The 13,668-nt window shown below is 48.8% G+C and overlaps 1 protein-coding gene across 1 annotated transcript in view; it reads left to right on the top strand.

The window, feature by feature from the left end:
* Window positions 1-13,668, top strand: part of TMPRSS15 (transmembrane serine protease 15) — a 1,630,091-nt gene that overhangs the window by 261,548 nt on the left and 1,354,875 nt on the right. The window lies entirely within an intron of this gene.

The raw sequence follows: 13,668 nt of genomic DNA, 5'->3' as shown, positions 1-13,668 counted from the left end.
CACCTTTACTCCATCAACTCCATTGGCTCAAGGTGAACAAACGTGTTAAGTTCAAGGCTTTAAGCTACATGTTTCTAGCTAAACATGGTTTGGAGACCCCTACATACAAAGCCTGGTCAAACCCAACTTACCCACTCGACAGCAGAGATCAGCCAGCCTCTCTCTATTTTTTGTTCCCGGAGTCTGGCTCTCTCGTATGAGACGTCGCTTGTACTCTTACCATGGCTCCAAACTGTGAAATTCTCTCCCTCTGGAACTTAGGATGTGTCAGTCGCTTTCAGCTTTTCATAAGAAACGAAAGAACTTCTTTTAAAAACCAAGTCTAACCCTCCCTGTACTATTATCGGCAACATTGGCTTGCGCACTGTCCTGCTCACCGCTGAGAAACCCTATTGGTTAGCTGCACTCTTTATAAATCTTTATAAATTAAATTAAACGTATAATTCCTTCACGATAATACCTTGACTAATGTTTCCTTCCCTCCTATGTGACTTGCAACTGGGTAGGCTCTGGTCAAGATATCATCCCATTGGTGTATCTCTAGCTTTATGTTCAGCTCACTTTCATAGTCTACTAATTCATTCTTTTTTATTTTCCTAAATAAAGTCCATGCAACTCCTCAATGAGTTTCCTTTTTACATATCTGACATATATAATGTATTTTAGGTGATATTTTGATCTTTACACTTGCTATCTGCCCTAGCCAGGAGTGTGATTTGTTCTTCCTATTATTTAATGCCACCTGTACAATGTGTTTCAAATTTCACCAGTTGGTTTTGTTGGTTACTACACGATGTTTTCCCATATCTAGAGTTAGGCCACCATAGTAGGGCCATTGCATTTAACATTAGGATTATTTTCTGTGGAGTATAATTATTTAGGCCTTTTGACCTGTATTCATTTATTTGAACTGAGACACTTTTTGGGTAGTCTGTGTCTTATTTCACAAATGGTGGTAGGGAGCTAATGTTGTCCAAAAAGGATATTAAAATACCCTTGGTGAGCATAGAGAGTTTAAATTCATTTCCCACTAAATGCAACAGTTTATTGATGTAATGATCCTAATTTTTTCTGACAGTGGTTCTAATGTGATGGTTAGTAAATGTGTTGATAGTTGGAAACCCTGCCTGGTTCCTCTCCTGATGTGTAGTCATTGGAATAGCCTGCCACTGACTCTGATCCTTGTTGTAAGGCTTTGTCTCAAGGGCTCAAGGGCCCGAAACGTGTCATGGCGCCGGTGGTGTTGCACGAATAAAACTTCACAAACTACCTGAACAGGTCCGGTTACGTTTTTTCCTGGAGACAGCAGAGGAAGCAACGAGGTTCTGTGGATATATATACATATTCGAACATCTTCGGGCAATCGAAAAGGTGGATACCGCTTATCCGGTTGCCCGGCACTTTGCCGAAGAACATAGCAAAGATCGCAGTAAACTCCAATCCTTTGGGCTGGACATTGTCCCAACCAACGTTAGAGGAGGCGATCGGCTGAGAAGACTTCGCAGGTTGGAATCAAGGTACATTATAGACCTCTCCACCAAGTACCCGAGAGGACTCAACAGCGGAGAGGAAATGTCATTCCATTTAGGAAAATGACATTAGAGTAACCACACGACCTCCGGGGAATGGTCTACCTCAAATAAAGGATAGGTACCCTCCAGTGTTATGCCATTATCATGTATATAATGAATACAAATTCCTAGGTTTTGGCACAGGGACGTGCCAGGTAGTCTAGCATACATAGGATTATAGAGATGATATATATGGGGGGGACAAAGAACATCGACATTCCTTTGGAACAGGATATCTTTTGCTCCCTTCTGCTGTCTTATGTTGTATATGATTTTGGAAAAGGGGGGTGGTGATGGACAGAGATTCTGAATGATGCAGAATACTCTTACCAAGTCAAGAGATCATGGTTTTAATCCATCGCCGTTTTTTAGCTCAATGCACCATCCCAGCTCAGAACCTGGCTATATGCAAATTAGTCTGGTCCTGTCCCAGTGCATGATGGGAACAGGGCAAACCAAACTACCAAGCCAATTCTTATACTGGGAAGGAAACAAGCGTCCGGGGACCGGTTTCTGGCATCACAGCCTTCTTCGGCCCGGCTTGCTTGAATCCTGATGGTGCAATGAGCAAGGGACTCACGTCTGAGCATACCCTCCCACACATCGTGTGGATAAAACCGTTTTTGGAAAAGGGGGGTGGTGATGGACAGAGTTTCTGAATGATGCAGAATACTCTTACCAAATCAAGAGATCATGGTTTTAATCCCTCACCGTTTTTTAGCTCAATGCACCATCCCAGCTCAGAACCTGGCTATATGCAAATTAGTCTGTTCCTGTCCCAGTGCATGATGGGAACAGGGCAAACCAAACTACCAAGCCAATTCTTATACTGGGAAGGAAACAAGCGTCTGGGGACCGGTTTCTGGCATCACAGCCTTCTTCGGCCCGGCTTGCTTGAATCCTGATGGTGCAATGAGCAAGGGACTCACGTCTGAGCATACCCTCCCACACATAGTGTGGATAAAACCGATTTTGGAAAAGGGGGGTGGTGATGGATAGAGTTTCTGAATGATGCAGAATACTCTTACCAAGTCAAGAGATCATGGTTTTAATCCATCACCGTTTTTTAGCTCAATGCACCATCCCAGCTCAGAACCTGGCTATATGCAAATTAGTCTGTTCCTGTCCCAGTGCACGATGGGAACAAAGCAAACCAAACTACCAAGCCAATTCTTCTGGCATCACAGCCTTCTTCGGCCCGGCTTGCTTGAATCCTGATGGTGCAATGAGCAAGGGACTCACGTCTGAGCATACCCTCCCACACATAGTGTGGATAAAACCGATTTTGGAAAAGGGGGTTGGTGATGGACAGAGTTTCTGAATGATGCAGAATACTCTTACCAAGTCAAGAGATCATGGTTTGAATCCATCGCCGTTTTTTAGCTCAATGCACCATCCCAGATCAGAACCTGGCTATATGCAAATTAGTCTGTTCCTGTCCCAGTGCATGATGGGAACAGGGCAAACCAAACTACCAAGCCAATTCTTCTGGCATCACAGCCTTCTTCGGCCCGGCTTGCTTGAATCCTGATGATGCAATGAGCAAGGGACTCACGTCTGAGCATACCCTCCCACACATAGTGTGGATAAAACGGATTTTGGAAAAGGGGGTGGTGATGGACAGAGTTTCTGAATGATGCAGAATACTCTTACCAAGTCAAGAGATCATGGTTTTAATCCATCACCGTTTTTTAGCTCAATGCACCATCCCAGCTCAGAACCTGGCTATATGCAAATTAGTCTGTTCCTGTCCCAGTGCATGATGGGAACAGGGCAAACCAAACTACCAAGCCAATTCTTATACTGGGAAGGAAACAAGCGTCCGGGGACAGGTTTCTGGCATCACAGCCTTCTTCGGCCCGGCTTGCTTGAATCCTGATGGTGCAATGAGCAAGGGACTCACGTCTGAGCATACCCTCCCACACATAGTGTGGATAAAACCGATTTTGGAAAAGGGGGGTGGTGATGGACAGAGTTTCTGAATGATGCAGAATACTCTTACCAAGTCAAGAGATCATGGTTTTAATCCATCACCGTTTTTTAGCTCAATGCACCATCCCAGCTCAGAACCTGGCTATATGCAATCATGAACTGTGCGACTGTACTGTATGAATTATGCATTTCTCCTTGCTTGGTTGGATTTTGTGCCCTGTACTTATTTATCATCTATGCAGTTATTACAGGGCTTATGATATGATGTGTGTGTATATATACATAATTTTGTAAAGGCAAAGCTATGATGTTCTTGAACTATATCTGATGCAGAAAAGAAGAATCATATAATTTCAATTTACTTCTTTCACCAGAGCAGACTGGAATTTACCAATAGAATCAATGCAAGTAGATTTTATAATGTGTTTTGGGTATTTGGAATTTTCAATCATAGTTGAGCTTGATGAATTCTGATATTTTGATGATTTATGTTGCGACACACTTTTTGATGAACTGTGGTATTATTTTCAGTGTATGTTTATTGTAAGAATCATGATAAGACATTTTGTACATAGGACACTAGCCGATCCACGGCTCTATTGAATGTCATAATCAAGTGACACTTCATAAATAACATACCCTCTCAATGGATATAACACCATTCCAAGATGGCGCCCATAGTGGTGCATGAGGGTTCAGTCCTATGTCACTGTCAATGATTGCAAAGAAACTTTATTAACTTGCTGTTTGCATGTCACGAGTGACACACTGACGAAGGCTCACGCCGAAACGTGTCTTGGGCTTTTTTCCCTACAATAAACCCCCTTGAAATCCTCAAACTCCTTGAGTGCTGCATCTTTTTCTTACAAGTTGAGAAAGTTCGAGCGTCATATATATATATATATATATATATATGTATATATATATTCCAAGGATAATCCGGCATGGCTCAGGTTACCTCCAGGCTGCAAACACGGACACGGACCCAAAATACGTGCAAGTATATATTTTATTGTCTATCGGTGCTCCCAATCGTCACGACGCATTTCGTGCTACCCAGAGCGCTTGATCACATGACACAGTAATCACCAGGCATAGGTTTATATACCGTAAGAAGTCGTCCTCCAACCTTACTGTATGGATATACAGACGAGGCAAACCCAGATAGATGGTGGAAATTATTTATTTTGTTATGCCCAACAACACCACCGCCACGACGCGTTTCAGCCCGCGTAGGGCCTTGATCACATGACATGTAGGAGGGATTGTTTTATCAAAGTGGAGGGACAAAAGGGGGCTATTTAGGGATGGTCCAGCGTACATGCCCGGACAATTAACAACAAAGAAGGGTACGCAGTTCCCAAGGGAAGGATTACCCTGAGTGAGTGAACTAAAGAGAAGCAGGACCCAGGTGACAAGACTAAGAAGGACCCGAGGAAAGGGGGATGGGGATCCTCCCTGTCGGGACTTAAAACCCTCACACACCCAGCAAGCTAGGTGTCATGCTTCATCATATGGGTTTTTGCTCCTCGTCAAGCTGGCGGTGCAATGCCTGACGGGCACCCAGATGGGGCTCTTTGTCGGAGATCTTCTGTCCCTGCCAATTGGTGCATGTGGGTGTGAGGGCCTAATGTAAGGGGGTGTAGATGTGTGTGAGTGATAGTGAAAAGGATGAAAAAAAGGTTAGGCAATCCACTATGTAGTTTATTAGCGTGGCAGTCTACCTTGTTAAAAGAGATATGGTGAGGTGTACTTCCTGGTTCAATGATCCAGGGGAGTCTACTCTACCAAGAGGTCAGTTAGTGGTTGGTCGACATGTTTCATGCAGAAGTTCTTAGGGATACGGTGCAATTCATCAGGACCTACAGTGTTTCTAAAATACTATCTACACAGGGTGGACGGCATCACATATTACCTACTCCACACGGGGTCGGTAGGCTGTCGGTCCTACCGCTTCTTAGTGAAACCTGGGAAGGAAATAAAAATGTAACAATACAGTTTAAACAAGAAGCTGAAGGATTCACAACCCATAGTTCAGTAGTGCACTCAGAGAAACATACCTAAAGGAGGTGTGTTTTGGTGGTTAGTTCGCTCTATTTAAAAATGGCGCGAAAGGTTGCTGTTTAGCAAATGTTAAAAGGTGTGACATAAGGGAGTATGCTTACAGAGAACATAGGCTACATAACACAACATACTGAGTGGAGAGTAACGAGGGTAGGGGTCCTCACCCTAATATCGGTAGTATGAAGCTTCAACAGTCTCCTCCAATCATGACTTGCTAGTACAGCAGTGGTAGCCTGGTGGGGGAAATAGTGATAACAACAATAGTGGAGACATGTGGAACATGCGTTAACGCTAAAGTAGGTGTTGGTGCGTTGGAGCCACAGAGCCAAAGGCGTCTCCATATGCTAATACCACCTGATCCAATTGTCCGCTCAGATGCAATATTACCCATTACTAGTGGCACTGCCGTAGTGTTTCAGGGATCGCTCAAATGCAGAGATAGACTACAAGCAGTGGGGCACCCCGGGAAGCAGAGAGGGAAGCCAGTCACACGAACGTAGTACCGGAGACCAGTCACACATACCCCGGTGGCGTGCTTGCTCTTACATGATTCGGGGGGTCTCAGTGTGCAGGACCTGCCGATGGATCAGCAGTGGCTTCCCCCCAACGCCACACAAGGCAGCCCACTCAGCCCCTTCTATTGCAGAAGCGTGGTCCATGTTAGCCCAGCCAAGTACCCCGAGGTACTGGGGATACTCACGAGGGAGCAACCAGGTAGGCGGGCCAGCATGGAGAAGACGTAGCCATTGTCAGAGTTGATCCATATCGGCGGATCAACTTACCTCATCTCGTCGTGCGTTGCACTTGTCAACCTACCCGGACGAGCGGCGGACGGGAGGAGCTGGAGACTGAGTTGCGCTCTCGTTACCTCTTATATACCGACTTCGTATAGAGGTTGCTGTTCGGGCCTCCGCTTCCGCATACAGGGTGGAGAAACGCCGCGCACGTTGATCAGAGGAAGGGGAGGCACTCGTAAGTCACATGGTGTCCTAATGTGTCTGGGCAAGTATGGCGGGGGCCATCTTGGAATGGCAAACGCTATGGTGGTGGCTGCTTAGAAGTTGTGAGATGAAGTGCCCAAGGTGGCGCTTAATGGGGCAAGCTTACTACGGGGTGAGATGTTAGACTCGTACCTATACATACAGTGGAAATAGGTCGAAAAGCAAGTTGGTAAAGGTTGATACGGAAGTCTCCTGCGATTGCATGGAGGGATCGCCACAATCTAAAGTGCCAGTGCAAGTAAGTACTTCCTTTTTAATCATAGACATAACAAGATACTATGTTTAAAAAACTGCATAAATGCTTAAACTTCCTGTAAAATACATATTTGTTCAAATATTTTGCTAAAATTCATATTTGAGAATCTTAAGCATGGTTGAAAAACATGTTGTGTTAAACTATACAACACGTACAGAACACAATTTCATTATCCAGAGATATATATAAATATATAAATAAATAAATATTTAAATATTTCCTAGCTACATATATATAATATTATAATTATGATTGATTGATGCTTTATTTCGATATGCACATATCATAAAAGCGGTACAAAAAAATATAAAAACAGCATGTCGAAATAAGTAAGACTGTACAAATAGAGTGACAATTAAAACACGGTGTATCAGAATAAATTATCTAAAAAGAGAATTAAATTGATATGGACAGTCTTCTAAGTCTTATCAACCAAGCCCATTTTAAAAATTTTGCAACAGCGCAAACAATAGGAGGGGCTGTATTCGTTAAAAGAATCCGAAGGGCAACAGAGTGCTGACGAGTCCCCAATTCTCTGCAAATTGGGCCAAGCCAACGTGATCTGGGGCGACCATAGTCCGGGCATTCAAAAAGGAAGTGTGGCACCGTCTCTGGTTTATCCAAACAAGAGGCACAAAAGCGTGATGTGTGCTGGGCTTTGTTCCACCTTGAACAGAGATCCGCCAAGGGCAAGGTTCCTAGCCGAAATTTTATATACAGGGACCTATCCATGGCAACTGTAATGATATCCATATATGGCTCATACAAGACAGCGTCTTTGAACAACAGGAAAACTGCGGTGGCTTTGCAATGCTGCTGGCTACTAGAGCGCTTCACGTCAACCCACTCCCAGAAAAGTTTTTTTAGAGTCTTCTTTGGTGGGGCGGAGTGACTATGCCAGCAAGAGGCCAAACCTAGTTCCCCTAAAAGGTGTTTTATGTCCTTCAGCCATTTGATGTTACTCCAGCCATCAGCATGCATCACTTCTGCCAGCCCATTGGCGTAAGATTGTAGCTCCGGGACCCTCCACAAGCGTGCCCAGAGCAGAAGGGGGCGAAGCCGAGCCTGGTCCCTTATGGCTTTACAGCCAGTGTCCAGGAGCATTGGGATGGTCGGGCTGCTCGATGGAATAGCAAGAAGGTCCTTGATAAATTTATTTTCGGCCTTACTCAGTGAATCGACCTTTCCCAAACCCCACAGTTCCGATCCATAGAGAGAAGCAGGGACTGCACGGGCTTTGTAAATCTCGAGTATGGGAGCAACACAATGTTTAGAGGAGTTGTTATACTCCTTAAGAAGGGCGCCCCCCACCCTTTTGTGAGCCAGAGTCATTTTATCAATGTGGGCAGTCCAGCTCATTGCATCATTCAGGCGGATCCCCAGATAATCAAATTCCGCCACTCTTTCTAGGGGTATAGAGTTCAGGATTGGAGGGAGACCAAGTTTGCGGGGTGGGTGCATGACTAGGTACTTGGTCTTATCGATGTTTATGACTAGGCCTTTAGTGGTACAGAAATCCTGGAAGCGGTTCAGTAGGGACTGTAGACCTTGGGGGGTTTTGGAGATGAGGAGGGTGTCGTCGGCGAACAACAGAGTTGGAATTTTTACTCCACCCAAGCTAGGAGCGTCTGATGGTTCGCCCAGAAGATAATCTACCACCCCGTTAATGTAGAGGGAGAATAAGGTGGGGGCCAGGACACAGCCCTGTCTTACTCCCCTCTCGACCCTGATTTTATCGGTCTTTTCCCCGTTCAACCCCCATCTAACCTGGGCATAGGTGTTAGTGTGCAGGTTGATGAGGAGGTTCAGTAGGTACGGGGGCATCCCTAAACCATCAAGCACCCTCCAAAGTTCCTCCCTCGGTACCAGGTCAAAGGCAGTCTTAAGGTCAATAAAGGCCAAATAAAGACTGCCCTTGCCCAGCACCACCACCTTCCAGTGTATCAACAAAAGCCTAAAGGCCTGTTCAATAGTTCCTGTACCCGAACGGAACCCAGCCTGCATGTCGGACAGAATATGATTGTCGTCCACCCATTGGGTAATTCTCCCCAAGATGGTTTTCCCAGCCAATTTCTGGCTGGAGTCTATTAGGCTTATAGGCCTATAGTTCCCTGGTGAATCCCGACTGCCCTTTTTGAAGATGGGCACCACCTCCGCACCTCTCCAGGAGTCAGGCACAGGCCCTCCCCCCATGATTGCATTGAGGAGTGCAGAGATTAGAGCCCCCCATTCTTCCGGATAGGCACGGAGAATGTCACCCGGTAGGCCATCCGGGCCAGCAGCTTTCAAGGGAACCAGGGTTTTAATTTGCTTTATTACATCGAGGGGGGAAAACAATTCCTGATCTCGGTCTAGAGTAAAGGGTGGAATTTTAAAAGGATCATTAAGTGGGCCTTCAATAGCAGAATAAAGGTTTTGGAAATGGGAAAACCAAGTCTGGGCATTAATTGCACAAGTCCTCCGGGAATCGTCAGGACGATTCCTTTTACCCACCATATCCCAAAAACCTTTGGCGTCTTTCCCACGGCTGGCCGCCAGGAGGTCCTGCCAGAATTTATCCTCCCATTCCATCCTTGCATTTTTCTGGCAGAGTTTGTAGTGTCTCCTGGCCTCTCTAGTCCTGAGCGGTAACTTGGACTTAACTGCCTCAATAAGAAGTGATTTCGCCTCCCTACACTTTTGGTTGTACCAGCCCTGACCCGGACGTAGGTTAGGTTTCCTTCCGCCCGGGTGGGCTGGGACTACAAAGAGGTCACCAATGGCCTGGATTATGGCACAAAACCTAGGTGCCACCTCCATCTGTCCTTCCTCTTGACAATCGAGATTGGCCAGGGCTGAGGCCAGAAGCTGCCTGATGACAGACATTTTCTCCTCCGAAAGAGCCAGCCTCGCCCACTTCAGCCTGCGCCCACAGTTCGAGACCACTGACAGGTCTGGAGCGGGGTTACAAGGGGACCCACTCACGGTGCTATTGACGCACCTGTGTGACAGGGTGAGGGACAGCAGATTGTGGTCACTCTCCACAGAAGGTAAAACTACCATGTCCTCCACCATGCCCCACAGGTGTGTGTCAAGGAGAAAATAATCAATGCGTGACGTGTGTCCTGGCCTATTGTAGGTGTGCGCCCCTGCCCTGTCGGACCTGGTCCTACCATTGGCAGCTCTAAGCCCGAACTCCATAGCTAAGGAGTTGATCTGGAGGGCCACTTCCGTCCACTTTTTAACAGGGCCAAGCTCGAGGGGGGGAATCCCCCACCCATTATCGAGTTCCTCCTGGTCTGCTAAGATATCCAGATCAAGAGGCTCGAAAGTGCAGTTCAGATCACCTGCCAGCAGTGTACAAGACCCGTATGGAGATGATCGGAGTTGCACCTCCAAGCAAGCTATGACCGAGGATTCTCTTCCCCCCTTAGTGCCGCGGGCATAAATGTTAAAAATGTTTAAAATAACTCTGCCCTGGGAATTACGAAGCAGAATATTTAGGAGGTCAGGGCAATTAGTGTCCTTCTCCTCCACCCTACAATTAAGTTTGGTAGCTACCCAGATTAACAAACCGCCAGAGGGGCGGCCCCTACCAGTTGCACTTTCTGCTGCCGGCAAAAAGTGGGTGGAATACCCCGCCTTATGGAGGGGCACCCGGCTCCATGTTTCCTGGAACAGGCATATGGAGTATTGCTCCACACGCTCGTTCCAATCCGGCAATGCCAGCTTCCTCTCGAGGCCCGCAACATTCCAGCTGAAAACCCTAATCGGGGGGTCCGTTACAGCTGCAATGCTACAATCCTCGACAGGGGGTGACAAGTCCGCAAGACCCACAGCAGGGGGACCACGCGTAGAGTTATGGGGGGCCCTGGTCTCCCCCCTCCCCTCTACACACTCGGCCATAGCCAGAGTCTGCAGTGGAGAGGAGGGGCCAATGGATTTGGAGTATGGTGTTGACTCAGCGACAGAACCCGGGGCCACAACGACCTCCCCCGGATCGTAACCGAGTCAACAACTCCCAGGTCCCCAATTTTGCAACACTGGGGCTGTACGTGGCTGCTGGGAAGGAACTCCCGGGGTCAGAAGGCCGTGGGCAGTGTTTTCTACCGAAAATTGGCCCCCTAGGCTGCCAATGAAGGAGGGTTGACCAAGATGGGTGGAGGGGGTGGTCATAAGAGGCCGTGGATAAAAGAATGCCAAATCGACTATGTCGATTCCTGAACCAGCCGTGGGTTGACCTTGAGAGCATATAAATTTGGCAACCCTAGCATCTTGAAAATTTACAACCACACAGTCCCCTTCAAGCGACTTTTCCCCATGTCCAATCCAACCCACCCTGCGTACACCAAGAATAATTCCATCCACTCCCACAGGCAAAGGCCTGTTGGCTTTCAGCCAGTGGATGACCTTGTTCTTTAGTGCCTGATGGTTTTCACGCTGGGTACTCCCAAGAGGGGGAACTTTCAGGAGGATAACGACATACGGGTGGCACTCAGGGGGGAGGTTAACTGGGGGGCACTTACGTCTGCTAATCTGAGGAGGACCCAAAGGGGGCCGATATGTAGGAGGGACAGGAATAGATGAAACCTTAGGAGTTGATGCAACCCCACCAGTTGCATCAGGTATGGCAGCCCCAGGTTGCGAGATAGGGCCCATCACTCCCTTCCTGTGTTTCCTTGGTGCCTTGCCAGCCACCGGAGATATTACTGCTGGAGGAAGGGTAGCATGCACATGGGCAACACAAGTGGGAGCCTTCGGTTTTGTCTGGCTGGGACCACCCCTAGGAGCAGCCAAGATCGTATTCCCCGGTGTAGGGTGCTTAGGCGGCTGCGTCGACTGGTCTCCCAGGGGGGGTCTCACTGGGGCCTCTATCCTGTTAAGCTCCTCTAACCTATCTGACCTATCCTCACAGGGCTTCGGCTGGTGCTTGAGAAGGGTTTTTAGAGCAAAGAAATTGTCCCTAGTAGCCTGCTCAAAGCAATCAAGCCTTTCCCCCAACCTCTTGACCTGGTCTATAAGTGGCAGCACAAAAGATTTGACCATCTTCTCAAACGCCTCCATGGAATGACCCATGTTATCCTGAGCAGGCGTTGGAGGGGCCGACAAGAAAGGTGGCACTATTTCAGTACCAACTGGTGCGCAAGTAGCTGTCCCTGAGGTTACCGCGGATACCGATCCTGCAGTGCTCTGGGGGGAAGGACCCCTCAGGAGCGGGTACCTGGGGTGGTTAATAGACTTGAGTGGACAACCCTTTCGAGTGTGGTTTGCCCTTCTCCCCTTCCTTTTAATGGGCTCCTGGATGGGTTGCTTCTTTGACGGGGCTTGTGTAGCGAGAGTCAGCACCTCAGGGCAGTGTAGGGACTGGGTGCCAGGTGGGTCTGCTAAGGAGAGCTCATTACAAGGATCTATAAGCACGGCACATGGGCTGGTACCGTGGACACCAATCAGTGAGCTATCTAACCCCTCTAACCCCTCTAAACCACCCATTGGAGGTGCAATAGGGGGACCCCCAGGTGAATCTCCAAGCAAAAGTGCAGGGGACGAAGGATTTAAAGGGGACACCACTATTGCTGGCGAAGGGCTTTTAGCAGGAGGGAAGTCAAGTGAGAGGCGCCGTTCAGATATAGCAAGTTCATTGTCTATGACAGCCGCCACCCTTGTCAGAAATTTGTCCATTGAGCCAAACATAGCATCTCTGGGGGTACTCTCCCCACAACCCCTCAAGGCCTTACCGGAGCGTGTTGACATGCTGAGTTGTGGCTCCACAGGGAGTAGCCGGTACGGTAGATGAAAATGGGGTGGCCCTGCCCTGCCTCCTCCTGCCCCGGACGGCCACAGACGGTCCCGCCCTTGTCCCGGGCTTCTCCCGGCGCGCTCCCGCGCGCGACTCGCGGGGCGAGGGGGGTGTCAGCGTTTTGCTGGCGCCTCCTGGCGCTTCTGGCGCGTCACGGGCGCGCTGGCGCCCCAGGGGCTGCTGGGAGGTGTGGTCCGGTTACCCGCTACCGCCGTTTCCCTCACGGCTTGGCCCGTTGGCCTGGCGAGGCTGCGGTAAGTATGACTGGCTGTTGCCCGGTGGTCTGGTGTTCCCCCGGGTCTCGCGGGGGTCAGCGTTTTGCTGGCGCCTCCTGGCGCTTCTGGCGCGTCACGGGCGCGCTGGCGCCCCAGGGGCTGCTGGGAGGTGTGGTCCGGTTACCCGCTACCGCCGTTTCCCTCACGGCTTGGCCCGTTGGCCTGGCGAGGCTGCGGTAAGTATGACTGGCTGTTGCCCGGTGGTCTGGTGTTCCCCCGGGTCTCGCGGGGGTCAGCGTTTTGCTGGCGCCTCCTGGCGCTTCTGGCGCGTCACGGGCGCGCTGGCGCCCCAGGGGCTGCTGGGAGGTGTGGTCCGGTTACCCGCTACCGCCGTTTCCCTCACGGCTTGGCCCGTTGGCCTGGCGAGGCTGCGGTAAGTATGACTGGCTGTTGCCCGGTGGTCTGGTGTTCCCCCGGGTCTCGGGGGGTCAGCGTTTTGCTGGCGCCTCCTGGCGCTTCTGGCGCGTCACGGGCGCGCTGGCGCCCCAGGGGCTGCTGGGAGGTGTGGTCCGGTTACCCGCTACCGCCGTTTCCCTCACGGCTTGGCCCGTTGGCCTGGCGAGGCTGCGGTAAGTATGACTGGCTGTTGCCCGGTGGTCTGGTGTATTATAATTATAAGATCTTATTCATGTATATACAATTAAATATACACGCACATGTAAAATACCTGTATGTTAAAATGAATTACATTATCTCTGTTCATATTGACAACCACCAAAATAACATTGCACAAAATAAAAGCATTAATTGTCAATCGTTCAAACTCTATATGGTTGCAAAAAAACGCAGTTAA

The sequence above is a fragment of the Lissotriton helveticus genome, chromosome 8, assembly GCF_964261635.1.
Source record: "Lissotriton helveticus chromosome 8, aLisHel1.1, whole genome shotgun sequence".
NCBI classification, from domain to species: Eukaryota; Metazoa; Chordata; class Amphibia; order Caudata; family Salamandridae; genus Lissotriton; species Lissotriton helveticus.
This window is presented reverse-complemented; position numbering and strand designations above follow the sequence as displayed.